The sequence below is a fragment of the Podarcis melisellensis genome, assembly GCF_964234715.1.
Source record: "Podarcis melisellensis genome assembly, chromosome: 3".
In the NCBI taxonomy this organism is placed as follows: Eukaryota; Metazoa; Chordata; class Lepidosauria; order Squamata; family Lacertidae; genus Podarcis; species Podarcis melisellensis.
Window position 1 is genome coordinate 119,197,257 of NC_138530.1, and position 16,160 is coordinate 119,213,416.

The 16,160-nt window shown below is 47.4% G+C and overlaps 2 protein-coding genes across 11 annotated transcripts in view; one reads left to right on the plus strand and one right to left on the minus strand.

Annotated features, from left to right (window-relative positions):
- The window catches only part of ANKRD66 (ankyrin repeat domain 66), a 119,622-nt gene that overhangs the window by 90,308 nt on the left and 13,154 nt on the right, over positions 1–16,160 (plus strand). The window lies entirely within an intron of this gene.
- ADGRF5 (adhesion G protein-coupled receptor F5) overlaps positions 1–16,160 on the minus strand; it is a 55,717-nt gene that overhangs the window by 37,906 nt on the left and 1,651 nt on the right. The window lies entirely within an intron of this gene.

A 16,160-nucleotide genomic window follows, 5' to 3' on the forward strand; every position in this document is an offset into this window, starting at 1 on the left:
AATGGGGAACCCAACCCAGACAACCCCCTCCATGTACTTAGCAGTTGCTGCAGCTGTTTAGTCAGGGATAAAGTGTCGAGCCTCCTCTTCTCCCCGACACGCCAGTGTTCAGCGTCCAGGGCATTTTTTGTAGCCAGAAGTGTTTGATCCGGTGAGCCCTGCAAGACGGGGCACTGGTCTCCTGCCACTACCATTTCCTGCAAGCCAAGGAATCCTGTATCTCAGGTATCTCCCACCAAGTCTTCAAAGCCCCAAGGTGCCTTAGGATGCTTACCTGGGAAATATGACCTACCAGGCTATAAAAACAAAATAAAAATGTCAGGGAACTGCCATCGGAGCCAGAGGCGGAGGCAGAGCGATGCTGGAGAGGGGCCCAGCAGGGAGAGAGGCAGCCCATCTGCTGGGGAAGGAAATCAGCGTAACACCAGGGGTGAAGGGGGGCAGATGGGGGAATCGGAGAGGAGGCTCCAGGACTCTTCCCTGGAGACCAGTGGGGTCCTCCACTGCCCACACCCACCCTGCGCAGAAGACTTCTGCGCAGGGAGAGTAGGAGGAGACTTGGCGTCAAATAACTTCTTTGCTGGAAGAAGTTCAAGAAACGCCCACTGTTGGATTCTGCCAGCAACTGAAACAGCCACGAAGTGAAGGGCTGTCCAGACAGAAAGGGTTCAACCAGGTAACCTAGCCAGGAGTGGCGGCAACTTACGCACGAGCAACCCCTATAACCATTACAGCAATCCGTCAGTCACCAACGTTGCTTGTGTGCAGCTACAGATAGGCAGCATAATGAGCCAAACCAGAGAAGCCGGAGACGGAGCAAGCAGCTGGAGTGCAAAATCTGGTAGAGAGGAACCGAGATTTGGAACAGTATGTGGGCTCTCCTGACGGCACGGCTGGACGAAAGACGGACTCAGGATGCACAGGTCAGACCCACCCCCATCGCAAGGAAGGTACCGGGGCTGGTACACAAGTTTGGGGGGAAGCCCCAGGACTACAACGCATTCTGAACGGAAATAGAGTACGCTTTGGAACTGCAGCATGACTTTGCTGATGATGGGGAAAGGGTAGCCTATATTGTGGGGCATCTAGAGGATGGGGCACGGGAATGGATCAGGCCCCTAATGGCGATGCAAAATGCTGCCCTGAAGGACCTTAGGAAATTTTTCCAAGCGATGGATGCGATGTATTCCAGTGAAGTGGAGCAAAATGCGACTCGGCGGGAATTGATGGGGTGCAAACAGGGGAGCCAATCAGTTAGAGACTACTGGTCGCACTTCGCAATGTTGATCCACCGGCTCGGGTGGGATCTGGACTCTGAACCTATTCAAATGTTGTTTGAGGAGGGGTTGTCCCCAACTGTGAAGGACGAGCTGTCCCGCACGCCTCGCCCACAGTCGATGGATCAGCTGACCAAGGCTGTGCTTGCGATTGGAGTAAGACAGGAAGCGCGGGCTCAGGAGAAACGCCAAGTGAGAGGGGAACGTTGCCATGACTACCACATTCCTGAAATACCGAGGCAGCCTTCCCAGGCGGCTGAGCCAATGGAAATAGATGGCGCGCGAGAGAGAGAGAGAGGTTTCAAACTCCAGTGAAGGTCGCAAGAAGTAGGAAAAGGATTGGAAAACCACCAAAAAGTGTTTCCTCTGCCAACGGCCAGGACATTTTGCCAGGGTCTGCCCTCAAAGAAAGGCCTGGCAAGGGATGGTGGGAGCTGCTGGCTGTGAGGAGAAGGGGGAGGAAGGGCAGGCGCAGGGAAACGACAACGCCTGGCTGCAAATCAGTGGGGGCAGCAGCCAGGCCAGCAACCAATAGAAGTGCCCCAGCCTGACCCTCCCAGGGCAGCTATAGCCATAGAAGTGGTGCTAGAACTCCTGAATGGGCACCCAGTCAAGGTGGAGGGGCTGCTGGATTCAGGCAGCTCCTGCAATTTCTTCAGCAGGGACTTAACTCTAGAGCATCAACTCCACCTGCTGCCCCTGGATTTTCCCTTGCAAGTGACCACCATCGATGGCGGAGAACTTCTGGGAGGGGAAGTGACACACCAGACCCCACCAATGAGAATGAGGGTTTCCAGGCACACGGAGACCATTGCCTTTCACGTAGCCACACTGGCAGGACCCCCAATAATAATGGGGATGAGCTGGCTGGCACTGCATGATCCAGTAGTGTTATGGCATCAGCGGTCGGTCACCTTTGGGTCAGCTTACTGCTTGGAAAACTGTCTGGGGGGGGAGAACCCAAGGATGACAGTGGCCAGGGTGGCTGGGCTGGCTGTGGAGCCAAAAGGGGAGGTGCCACCACAATATGCTGACCTGAAGGAAGTCTTCAGCGAGAAGGAGGCGGATAGACTACCCCCCCATAGGCCCTTTGACTGCCAAATTAACTTACTCCCAGGGGCTCAGCTGCCGGTGGGTAAGCTGTATGCCATGTCTGACCGGGAGATGCAGGAGTTGCGGCAATTTATTGACAAGAACCTGAAGAAAGGGTTCATAAGAGAATCAAAGGCGGTGGGGGGCAGTCAGGTGTTCTTTGTGGACAAAAAGGATACTAATCAGCCCAGATTAGTCGTAGATTACAGGGCCTTGAACCTGGTATCAGAACTCGTGACCTTCCCAATCCCCAGGATTGACGACATTTTAACACAGGTGAGGCAGGGGAATTTTTTTTACCAAGCTGGACCCTCAGGGGAGCGTACAATTTGATTAGGATAAAGGAGGGGGACGAATGGAAAACCACCATGTTCACCCCCCTGGGGGCCTTTGAGTACTTAGTTATGCCATTTGGATTACAGTCGGGCTCCGCCTGCTTTCAAGCATTCATGCACCACGTGTTGGGGTCCTTGCTGTACAAGAACTGCGTAGCCTTTTTGGACGACGTCTTAATCTATTCGGACAATGAGAAGCAACATGTCAGAGATGTCAGGGAAGTGCTAAAGAGACTGCAGAAGCACCAGTTGTGGGTCAAGCTGGAAAAATGCCAATTTCACGTCAGAGAGGTCGAGTTTCTGGGGTACAAGTTGTCAGACAAGGGCCTAGCTATGGACCCAAGCAAGGTGCAGGCGGTGCCGGAATGGAAGGCCCCCAAAACCCGGAAGGACGTGCAGAGATTCCTAGGGTTCAGCAACTTCTACAGGAAGTTCATCAAGAACTTCGCCCACTTGACAGCGCCCATCACAGATTGTCTCAGTAGCAAAAAGAAGTTCGCCTGGACAGAAAGTGCCCAGCAATCCTTTGAAAGACTGAAGAAGGCGTTCGCTTCGGAAGAGCAGCTCCTGCACGTGGATCTGGAGAAGCCCATGAGGCTGGAGACCGACGGGTCAGACCGAGCCATCGGAGTGGTACTTTTGCAGCCAGGGGCCCAGCAGGGCTGGAGGCCGTGTGCCTTTTTCTCGAGGAAGCTGAGCAAGTTGGAGCAAAACTACACAGTGTATGACCACGAACTGCTTGCAATCTATGCAGTGTTTCGCCGATGGAGACATCTGTTAATAGGGGCGCAGAACAAGATCCAGGTTTGTACGGATCACAAGAACTTGGAATACTGGAGGACTGCGCGAGTACTCAACCAGAGACAGATTTGATGGGCACAGGAGTTCTCCAAGTTTTCCTTCGAGAGGCTTACGCCTACTTGAATTATGTAACAACTTTAATTTGCAGATTGTAAATGGTTCAACAAAAGGCGATAGTAGCGGGGAGTTTACATACTTCTCCCCCCGAGGATGCAGCGTCATCGACTATATTCTTGTCCCTTATAATATTATAAATTTGATCATGGACTTCAAAATTGGAACGCGCACTGAAAGCGACCATCAGCCATTATCGTTGTCTATTAACTTAAAGGACGAAACCAAAATCATTAAGTACAATACCATAGAACCTTCTCAATACAAACAAATGACCCAATTAAAATGGTCCCAGGAAATGAGTGTAGCAGTGGGGCAAAAACTTACAGCCAACTTGAGAAAACAAGTATTATCCAACTTAAAGATCACTAATTTCTACAGTGATATTCCGAAAATTTATAATGAAATCTTCCAAATGTTTGTAGAGCTTAGTACTCCACCTAAAGTTTGGGTACTTAAACATACCGCTAGCCCTTGGTTTGATGATGAATGTTTCCAGCTAAAAAGAAAACTGCGCCAAACATTTAAAAATAATCGCACTAAACTAGAGCCCTCTTATCTTGATGAAAAAAGAAAATATCATTACATTCTGGCCGAAAAGAAACAGAAATACGCAACCCAAAAATGGCTACAATTATTTGACTCAATTCAGAGTAAAAACAACAAAGCGTTCTGGAACTTAGTGTATGGAGGATTGAAAGCCGAAAATCAACTAACTCTACCACCAATTGCAGAATCCAAATGGTCCCAATACTTTACATCTGTATTTAACAATCTACATAGTGAACTTAAAGGAAATGAAACCACTAAAAATAAAATTATTAAACTCCAGGAGTGGCCAAGGGTAGAGGAAGAGGAAATTAGAGAGATAGTTAAAAATTTCAAATCGGGGAAATCTCCTGGGCCAGACGGTCTACCAATAGAATTATTTAAGACCTATATAGATTGGTGGGCAGAACCCTTAGCCCAACTGTTTACGCTTATAGATAAATATGGGATCATACCCGAGATATGGCTAAGATCAATAATTATTCCAATCTTTAAAAATGGCGACCCAAAAGAACCAAGGAATTATAGACCGATAAGCCTTCTATCAGTGATAGGGAAAATCTACGCTAAGCACCTCTTATCTAAACTCCTTACCTGGATGAAAAATCTAAATTTACCAGGGAAAGAACAAATAGGTTTCTCCAAAGGTTGCTCTACACTAGACCACTGTCTTATTCTTATGCATCTGGTTGAAAAATACAGATCCCAAAGGCAATCTAAGATATACGCTGCTTTTGTAGATTTTCGTGGTGCATTCGACTCAATTGACCGCCCAAAGTTGTGGAGGAAACTCGCAGAATTAAAAATTGATCAGCGCCTATTGATCCTAATCCAAAATCTACACTCTTCCAATACCTGTCAAGTCAAACTTAACATCAAAGGTCACCTTTCATCAGACATCCCAATCTCGAAAGGGGTAAAACAAGGGTGCATTCTTGCCCCCTTTCTATTTAATTTATTTTTATCAGACTTGCCAGATTACCTTCAAAAAATAGAATCACATGCCCCTAAACTTAATCAGAAACCAGTTCCTCTCTTACTATACGCAGACGATGCTGTCCTACTATCCTTAACGAGCTTGGGTCTAAAACGTCTTATATCTTCACTGATCCTCTATTGCGAATGTAACAAACTCTCTATAAACTATGAGAAGACAAAAATTTTGGTCTTCTCGAATGGTTGGAAATTAAAGAAATGGAAAATAAGAGGGCAAGAAATCCAACAAGTGAAAATCTATAGGTATCTGGGAATCTTATTCCAGAGCAATTTAGGGTGGGCAACCCATCGCACAAATGCCATAAAACAGGCAAAGTGCATCTCATCAGCAGTTGCCCGTTTTCATTATCAGAAAGGTAATCAATTTATTCCTGCGGCAAATCAGATATTTCAAACAAAAGTGCAATCCCAGATATTCTATGGAATCCCGCTATGGGTCCAAGCATATAACAATGATTTAAAAAAGATTCACTCTAGTTTTCTGAGACGTATTCTTGGACTCCCAGCTATGATCAAATATGAAACAATGTGTGCAGAAATAGGCATACACACAATGGAACATTGGGCATGGTCCACCTCAATAAAGTATTGGTTACGCTGCCACTTCCGCTGCCCTCCATCAAGTCTGCTCGCTGATTTGCTCAAAGACTCCTATAAATCAAGATGGTATCAGCACCTCGAAAAAAAGATTGAATCTTTAGGCGTCGAGCTGGAGTCCCTGTACAATTCTAATGAGCAATATATTTCCCATAATATCCTAACTAGACTAAAGGATGTCGAGAGACAAAATATTACGGCAGCTGTAAACAAAATTTGCTCCCCCATATTCTATGAATTAAATATCTTAGATAGCAGAGCCAATTACGTCACTAAACTAATAATCCCAGCCCAACGTAGGGCTTTTATGCTGGCCCGCTTGAATGTTTTTCCCTCAGCATTTGTCAGGGGAAGATATCAAAACATTCCTAGAAACAAGAGACTCTGCAGATGCTCTATGAATGTCCCGGACACTGTAGAGCATATTCTCCTTCATTGCCCACTGTACAGTACGCTCCGTCAACGCGTGCTGTCCCCTCTTTTGGGTGGTCTGGAACCGCAGCAAGGTGAATGTGTGGGATTCTACCTATCCGACGTTGACCAAAGGGTAACGGCGGGGGTAGCCGAGTTTTTGGCAGCAGTCCTCCAAGGAGCAGGTTAACAAGGAATACCACTGACTCTATATGTATATATATATATGTACTTAGCAAACTGCTGCCTTTTTTATATATATTTCAAGGCTTTTATATGTTATTTTCTCTTTTAAGGTTTTATTTCCATAATGCCTAATAAAGGTTTGATAAAGTAAGTTTTCCTTCGAGATCTGGTACCTGCCGGGAGAGGAAAACGTAAGAGCAGATGCTCTCTCCCGGAAGCCAGAGTACATGGAAGGAGAGGGACCGCTGGAGATCTGATACGTGTCCCCCAAGAACCGATGGGTGGGGGGGGGAGCGTTGGTTGGGAAACGAGAACTGGCCAGGCTTACTAGAAACGACGAGTTCGCTCAAATGAAAATCAGGGAACTCCGGGACGGAAGGGAAAACCATGGAAGGTTTGAGGAAAAGGAAGGGCTACTGTACTATAATGGGGCGCTGTACGTACTGGGGGAGACCTTGAGGGGAAAGGTACTCAAACAACTCCACGACAACCCAACAGCGGGGCACTTTGGACAGCACAAAACCATGCTGCTTGTCACCAGGCAGTTCTGGTGGCCAAGGGTAAGGGAAGATGTACGGGAATATGTACGGGGGTGCGACCGCTGCCAGAGGGCAAAGGGGAAGAGGGCTGCCCCCGCAGGGTTACTGGAACCCTTACCCATGCCAGGAAGACCCTGGGAGGTGGTGTCCATCGATTTTATGACAGATTTGCCCAAGTCAAAGGGGAAGACAGCAGTCATGGTAGTAGTCGATCTACTGAAAAATGTGCCATTTCATAGCTTGCTCACATGCCGTGACGGCAGAGGAAACGGCCAGATTGTTTGTGGATCACATCTTCAGGCTGCATGGGGCTCCCTCGAGGGTCATCTCAGATCGCAGGAAACAATTTACTTCCCAGTTCTGGAAGAAGCTCATGAGCTTGCTGCAGGTCGAAGTGGGCTTCTCGATGACGAGACACCCGGAAACCAACTGGCAAGCAGAAAGAGCGAACAGTATACTCCAGCAATACCTACGCTGATACATCAGTGAGAGACAGAACGATTGGGTAGAGAAACCACCGCTGGCTGAATTTGCGTACAATAACACTGAACATGTGTCCACGGGAATGAGCCCGTTCGTGGCCAATTATGGGTGTCACCCCAGGGCCTTCCCGGGGAGGGGGGAGGAAGGATGGAGTGTACCTGCGGCAGAGCAGTTTGTGGAAGAAATGGAGGCCTTGCACCAGCAACTCAAGATGAACTTGGAGCGGGCCAAGGAAGTTTACAAGAGGCAGGCAGACAAGCACCATCGGGAGGGGGAGGCCATACGGGTGGGAGACCGAGTGTGGTTGTCCAGCCAAGGGTTACCCTTTAAGGGAGGGTGCAAGAAGTCGCAGCCGAGGCGGCTGGGGCCTTTTGAGGTAACACAGCAGGTGAACCCCGTGGCATTCAAGCTCAAGTTGCCTGATAGCATGAAGATACACCCGATGTTCCATAGGTCCCTACTCTCACCGTACAGGGAGGGGCGGGAATTTCCGGGGCGGGAGGGAGGAGTCACCACCCACCCTCAGGTAGAGGAGAGGGAACACCACAACCAAGCTACGGAAATAATCGATTCAAGGTGGCAAGGGCACCAGGTGGAGTACTTGGTAGCTTGGGAGGGAGCGCCCAGGTCAGAAAACACGTGGGATCAGGCGGAGGCAATCAATGACGGGTATCTTGTGGAGGAGTTCCACAGCCTGTTCCCAGATAAACCAAAACCACTAGCGAGATTCTGGGAGGAAGAATTTGGAACCACAGACGACGAAGAGGACTTTGTGGGTTTTCCTGCCTCCGAAGAGGAGGGAGGGGAGGCGTCAGAGGGAGAAAAATCAGACTGGGAGGCCCACCCCGCGGGAAGAGATCGGAGCGGGTGGGAAGTGGGTTTTGAATCCTCAGAGGATGGCGACAGCTCCTTCCGGGGATTCCCCGCATCGTCGGCCGAGGAAAGGGACGAGGTTGGATCAGAAGATCGGGCCGGGGGTGGAGGAGGTCCTGGGGGGGAGGTGGATGTCAGGGAAATGCCATCGGAGCCAGAGGCGGAGGCAAGTCTCCAGAGCGATGCTGGAGAGGGGCCCAGCAGGGAGAGAGGCAGCCCATCTGCTGGGGAAGGAAATCAGCGTAACACCAAGGGTGAAGGGGGGCAGATGGGGGAATCGGAGAAGGCTCCAGGACTCTTCCCTGGAGACCAGTGGGGAGAGCACGGGTACTCCACTGCCCACACCCTCCCTGCGCAGAAGACTTCCGCGCAGGGAGAGTAGGAGGAGACTTGGCATCAAAGAGCTTCTTTGCTGGAAGAAGTTCAAGAAACGCCCACTGACGGATTCTGCCAGCGACTGAGACAGCCACGAAGTGAAGGGCTGTCCAGACAGAAAGGGTTCAACCCGGTAACCTAGCCAGGAGTGGCGGCAACCTACGCATGAGCAACCCCTATAACCATTACAAAAAATGACTGTGTCTTTCATTGGTTAGAAAGAACCGGTGGCCACTCCCTCTGGGGAGAGCTCTGGCCTCTCCCCATGGGTGGTGGGGCTGACTTCTGCGTCATCCTGTGCACCACTCCGTGAAGCTGACAGCCCTCACTGCCAACTAGTATGGAGATGGTTGTGTCATCAGTAAGTAGCAGAGATGGAATCATGGGGCTCCCTTTGCTTTCAGTATTCTCCCCGCCTTTCTTTCATTCTTAAAAAAAGTTTCACAACTGGACTAGTGGGAATTGTGTGATCATTGTTCTCTCTTTCATTAAAATGGTTCTTGGGGCAGATTTAAACAAAATTAAAACATGAGAACAAAAAAACCCAGACATATTTTGTTGTCAATGATACATACTTTGTTTCCCCAACAGGAATGCATATGGAAACTAGATTCAATGGAATTACATATTCTTGGGAATTTTACAGGAAAGATCTGATTAGATCTGGGATGCATTTGTTGGCTCTAGTTCAGATTTTCCTGCAAACATTTTTTTCCATATTCATTCCTTTTTGACTAAATGCTATGCTGAAACTGAGATAAAAGGATGATACATATTATTGATTGTATTGTAGGTCAGGATTGTATTTCCTATGAACAAACTATGAGGCTGCAATCCTGCACACACTTAGCTGGGGAAAGTTTCACTGAAATCGTTTGAGGTTACGTCTGCTTAGGCAGGCCTGGGGTTGCTCTGTCAATGGTACTATTAAGTGGTTGAGTAATAATAGCCCATAGTAGATAGCTCCAGTATCAAAATATCAACAGATTAGTTTCCTATGATTAAAATAATTCCCATGTACTATTAAAGCACAATATATTTCTCACAAAAGTAAGGCATTTTAATTGAGCAATAAGGACAATCCCAGATACATAAAAATGGTTCAAATTAATTCTAGTTCAGAATAAGGATGGAGCAATATTTAAAAATTATACAACAACCAGAGGAAGAAATGAAAACAAATCCAAATATGATGCCCAAAATTTCAGTTAAGTTGTTTTTTAAAAAATCATTATTTTAGGTGTTACCAGAGGTCAGGAACCTCCAGTCCATGGGGAACCTCCCCATCTGGCCCCAGAGGTCATTCTGGGCAGGCCACACCCAGCCAGCCCACACTTGAGGTCATGCACAATGTCAGGTGTGGGCAGGAAAGGGCAGGGCTTGGCGTAAAGGGACTTTGTAGGCCCTGCGGATTGGGAGGCCTGCAAAGGTCTCTTGCACAGCTTTCAACGCGCCTGATAACTTTCTGTCGCGTTTTGCAAAGCAGGAACTCTGTGCGTCAGCGGCTGCGCAGTGGGGTGAGAGAGCGAGTGCTCCCTGCACAGAACTCTCTTGCAGACACAATCCCATTTTTGCCTGGCGCCTAAGCATATATAAGGAAGGCACCAGGCGAACCTCCCTGGGGAGAACACTCCACAAGCAGGGAGCCACTGCAGAAAGGCCCCGTTCTCATGTTGCCACCCTCCGGACGTGGAGGAGGGAAACAAAGAAGGGGAGAGGCAGTTCTTGAGCTCTTGTGGTCCTGAGGCACTTGCAAGGCAAGAGAAGGGGCTGTTTCCTGGCTCCTCACTTTTCTGTGGCGCTTGGTCATCAGGCAGCTGCGAGTCCAATGCAGGACCCCCCCCCCAGCAGGGGGCTCTGAGGGGCAGACAGAGGGCAGGCCTCCCTTAGGCAGGAAGAAAGGGGGCAGAGAGGAGTGGAAGGAGTCTTGATCTAAAAATAAATGCTTTGTGCATCCACATCTAAACTTGCCCCTTTCTAAAAGTTGCTTATTGGTGTGTGTTTTTCTTTTTGTCAATCTACTAAAGAATAAAATAAAATAAAATTGGGATTAAGGGTTTTTCTCAGGATGGTGGAGGGCCTGTGTCCTGTGTCCCGTTGACGGCAGAATGGGGGCACTCACCCTTCTTCTGATAGGAAATGCTCTGTGGGAAGGGGCACAAAAACAGGGGGTTGAAGAGGATCAGTTGGGAGGGGGAGTGAGAAATGTCCCTATTTTCATCTGAGGAAAGTTGGAGGGTATGATACAGCTTATTATGACTTGTAAGAAACAAAACCCTACACAAAGCAAGAATCAAGGGGAGAAGCTGTGAGAATGAGAGCAAATCTGCGCTGACCTTTACAGATAAAGCAGCTTGATATAAACAGCAACAGCAAAAATTATTAAGGATTGAAGTGTCAACTTTTGCAGTGATAAGGATTTAGAGGTTAAAAAGCAGGCATTGAGGTATTTCCTGCTTCAGAGTGCTGGGACAGGAGAGCAGTCGTCAGTGGGAGACTCCAGTTCCAGACACGGCAGAAACAGCAGCTCACTTGTTCTGCCCTTTGCATGGGGCACAGCAGTGACTTCTCTGCACATGGACTGAGTTTGCTTGGGGCTTTGACACACACACACACACACACACGATTAGGAGTGCAATTTCAGATTAGAGGGAATGCCCAGTGCCTGATGCGCACACACACACACCCCTGCGAACTTTTCTGACTGCCCCAAACTCCATGGTTTGGGGCAGCAGCCCGAGCAAAAAGAAAAAAGAAAGACCCAGTGCTTGGAGGGGGGAGGTTTAGATGCAGATGCAAAGAAGTCCCTCCCTGCTCATCAGATCTGGCTTTGGATGAGTGGAGAGGAGGCCGGCTGGATCTAGACACAGCAAAGAAACATTTAAGTTAATCGCATTGCTAACTTTGTACAGTATGAGAAATTGGGTTGGCAAAAACGGAACTCCACAGCGCCATCTGGTGTCATAGTGTTAGAATGCATGAACAATGCCTATAAAGCGCTTTTTCTTTGCCAGTGTAGCTGATTCCGCTATAAACTCTTCCCTTCATACTTCCACAAATCATTTATGGGGAGGGGGACGTTTGCTTGTGCAAGGCTCTCACAATCAAAGGCACACCTACCCATGTCATACCAGAAGGTTAGTTACCCCTGCTGTGTACACTAACCAGGGAGTAAGTCTTGCTGAGTTAAATGGAGCTTGCTTCTGAGTAGGTATGGACAGGATGGTACTGTTAAGTTTCAAAAACAGTGCATTTTGAGGTGCCATTGCCATTTGTTATTTATAATGCATGTACCCCCCCCCTTCTTAATGGCCAGCATAGCCAATGGTCAGGGATACTGGGGATTGGGGACTGTTGGTGTCTGAGAGGCCACAGGTTCCCCACTCATGCACAAGAGTGGACTGCAGGGGAAAGTTTTAACACAAGTTCAGGTTAAAAATAAAAAAGGGAAACTTTCATGCATTTGCTGAACAAATACCAGGAACATTTTTTAAAAGGGGGGGGGGGCTTGAAAGAATATGCACATTTTTGTGTACAAATACATGTATATTGTGGGAACTGCACATAAAGATGAATATATTTTTGGAAACAAAACACAAAAATGCAGATTAATAGGGGAAATCACTTTCAAATATTATATATAATACAAAATTGTGTGTTAGGAAGAAATGTGCATGAAAATGCACAGTGATGCAGAAATGAGACAAACTGAGCTTAAGATTAGAATAATTAGAAACAGAAAAACCAACATTCTCTTTCCCTAATATTTATTTTACAAGGACATGCCCTCGAATTTCTTTGATGTTTGAAGCAATCCTAACAGCGGTTGGGGGTGGGGGAATAGCACTGGAATACTCCCTTCCCCCTGACAAACTCCCCAAATCATGTCACTTGGCCTTAGGACTGAGCTATAGCTGGGGAGAAAGCAAGGCGGCTTAGGAGGCAAGGGCGGTAAGGGAACAGCTGGCCCTGGCCCCATTGTAGCCACTACCTCAAGTTACTATGCAGCATTATTATTATTATTATTATTATTATTATTATTATTATAGGATATGCTTTTAGAGTGCATTGTTTTGGAGACAATATAATATTGAATAAGTGGGTCAGCAAGCACCCCTTGAACATCCTGCAGATCTTAGATCACTCAGTCACTCAGTCCTTCTCCCTTACCCTCCCCCCAGCAGCTCCCATGCTGAGGGAGGCAGGAGGTGGGAGGGAAGACACCCCAGTTTCCCTTTTCCAGAACTGAGACAAAGACCCAGTTCCTTCCACTCTGCCCCTTGGAGACTCCCTGGGACTCTGCCTGCCCTGAAATTGCACTCGTAAGCTGCACATCATCAGGCACAGACAAAGAGTGTCCACCGGGTTCTTAGGGCAAGTGAAAGCTGGATACTTGGCTAAGCATGGAGTCCTAGAAAGTCCAATGGCAGGATGCTTCCTACTCATTGCAGCTCATTAACCTTTCGAAAACCCTTTTCCTGTTATTGTCGGCAAAGTTGCTGAAAAGACATCAAGGCAGCCAGGCCTTGGAGGAAGCGGGTCGCGCAGGTGTAGATTGTTCCACATTTACATAACTCAAACAGCAGAGACTGAAGCAGTTTCCTCGACAAAACCTTAATCCTGCCACACCTAGAAACCACATTATCTGAGAACAAATAAGCGTGCAGTTCCTGACAAGCATCAGGCATGAGTTAATGGGGCTTACTCCCAGGCAAACATATATAGGATTACAGCAGTGTATTGCAACAAGGACAGAGGAGACCTCCAAATAAAACTGTCCAGCTTAGGCAGCCTTTTAGGAAGCTTGTATAAGCATAAGCATCATATACAGTTGGCCCTGGTTTGAAGGCCATTTATACGACAACCCTGGGGACAATAGTAACTGGACTTAAACAGTGGGTGCTCATCCACCCTTCCTCTCATCCCTATTTCCCCTCGAGGAAAGCCGCTCTTTAGTGCTCAATCAGAGCAAAGAGCAATTCGTGTTTCCTCTGGATTGACATTTGTTCTGATTTAGCACTAAAGTGTGGGTTTTCCCTGGGAAAGCATTGGGGCAAGGGGGAAACTTTCTAGGCACAGGACAAGTGGCAGTGTGGACAGGCCTGTCAATCCAGAGAAAACCCAAGAGCTGATTCCCCAGGGGAAAAGCAGAAGAACAAGAGGAAGTGTGGCTAAGCACCGAGAAGAGGCCCATTGAAAAGAATGGGACAAGTCTCCTCAGTGAGTCACCTCTCAGCATGACTCTGAATCCAACCCATTGAAATGGCAATTCAGTTATTCTGCTGTGGACTTGCGTGTTGGTCCTGCTCCCAAGGAATACCCACCTTTCACCCTAGCATGGGGAAGGTTTGGGCAGTTATTCTGTTTGTTTTTATTGTTTCATTTGAGTTGTGGTGGTGTAACGTCCTGTCCGTAGGATGAGAGTGATGCACCCTCTAGTGCAGAAGGGACAGAAGAAGAATTTTAGCCCACCTCAGACGCCAAGCGTGCAGTAAGTGCAGCAGAATGAGAGATCCAGAGGTCCGTGCCTGGCCTCTGCTGCTCCTGTGTGTGTGTGTGTCGCTGCAGCAGCGTCGGGCAGAGTGGGCCATTGCCAAAGGTAAGGTCCGAGTGGAGAGAGAAGAGGCGCTCAGAAGGCAGAGTGGAATTCTCTAAAGGGCTGGAGACAGGCTGACTGTGGGGGTCTGTCCAAACCCCTCTTATTTGGTCAGGGATCTATTCACTGGCCCCTTCCTTCAAGTGATTCTTAAGAAGATGCCGCTATATTTCCATGATCTGAATCCTACGGCGATACGGAAACAGCCTCCGGACAGGAAAATTAGACACCGGATATCCTGTCGAGAGATTGGTGCTAGACAAGCTGAGCTCCTTCCATCTGTCAGATTCCGTATCACAGTGGGAGGAAGGATTTGGGCAGGCAGGGGTAAGCCAGAAGGAGATTGGTCAGAGGCCTGGGAATTGCCATCCTTCGCAAACACAGTCACATCACACGTTCTGCATTCATTCAAGCAGTAGGAAAAACAAGGAAATTTAAAAATGGCCTCATGCTGCTTTGAAATTATCAAATAAAGTGAAGCTGAGCACATTCATTTTGAAAAGTAAACACAGGGAACCCTATGTTAAATATGGACGTCTATATACCATGTTTCTTAAATATTATTTTTTAAAAACATATTTATTAAATGAAGTTTTTGTCTCAATTTTTTTCCTGATATATTCATAAAATATAAAAAGTAGATCCAGAGAAAAAAATCAGCAACAAGCCACTATTGAAAAAACAATAAATAAAAATATTAATCATGAACTACGCATTTATCTCCAAAATTGGATTATATTCTACACTATTCAACAGCTCATGCTTTTTTACCTGTTACAATACGCATTATATATAGAACACACCCATATGCACTTTCTCTGAACCTTTAGCCTCCTAACTTTGCTCATGAAATCTTCTCACTGACTCCTTATATGCCGCTCCTTGCTATTACTTCACTGCCTGGACCTTGATTTGTAATTTTTCTAACAAAAATGTTTTTCTGCACCCCAAAGCAGCCGTGATGCTGGGGCCTGTTTTTCCAATCTAGATGAATGGGTTAAAGAGAGACAGGAACTTGACTGCAGTTCCAGCCTTTTCCTTTGTGCTTTAACAATCAAAGGAAGCTCAGCCTTATTTCAGGAATTTCCCACGCCTCTACTTCAGACATTAGAAAATGGTTTTCTTAAACTCATATCAGATATGTTTACAGAAAGAGCCAAACAAGTTGGGAGGGGGGAATCCTGGATAGGATAACTATCTGTATACGTTACAGCTATTTGAACATTTTTAAAAGAAAAATTTTAAAAAATAAAAGGATAAGCCATGGAACAGTTTGGGTGCTACAGATGCCCATCCATCTTCACTGCGAAATAAGGAGGCAAACCTCCACTTCTGTCCTTGTTTCATAGCAGGCATGTCCAACTCCCAAGAGACTGCGATCTACTCCTGGTATAAAAAAACTGGCAGTGATCTACCCCTTGTCACTGGAGGGAGGAGCGTGGGGGGTGGATTGCCCAGAGTTGTGGAGCTTCTTTGGGGGGTGATTGCACAGAGTTTTTTTAGCTTTATTCCCATAACTTTTTCCACACAATAAGGATCCCGCGATCTACTAGGATCAGCCAGGGATCTACCAGTAGATCATGGATGCTTGAGCTGAGATTCCTGCCTTGTAGGGGGTTGGACTAGATGACTCTGGGGGTCCCTTTCAACTCTATGATTCTATGATCTGGGTGGCCACTGTGAGAACAGGATGCTGGACAAGGTGGGCAATTGGTCTGAAGCAGCAAGTTCTTCTTCTTGTTGCCAGCCACCCCAATCTCTGAGCCGTGTGAGAGGCCAGGGCTTCCAAGCACTTCCTTTGGGAATGAGGCACAGCAGAGACTGTGATGTCCTTATGGTTTATTGACACATCTATACAGCCTGAGCCTACGAGGGAGGAGTGCACGGCATCCGCACCCCAAAACAGTCTTGCTTCTCCCATAACTGCAGCCTTGGA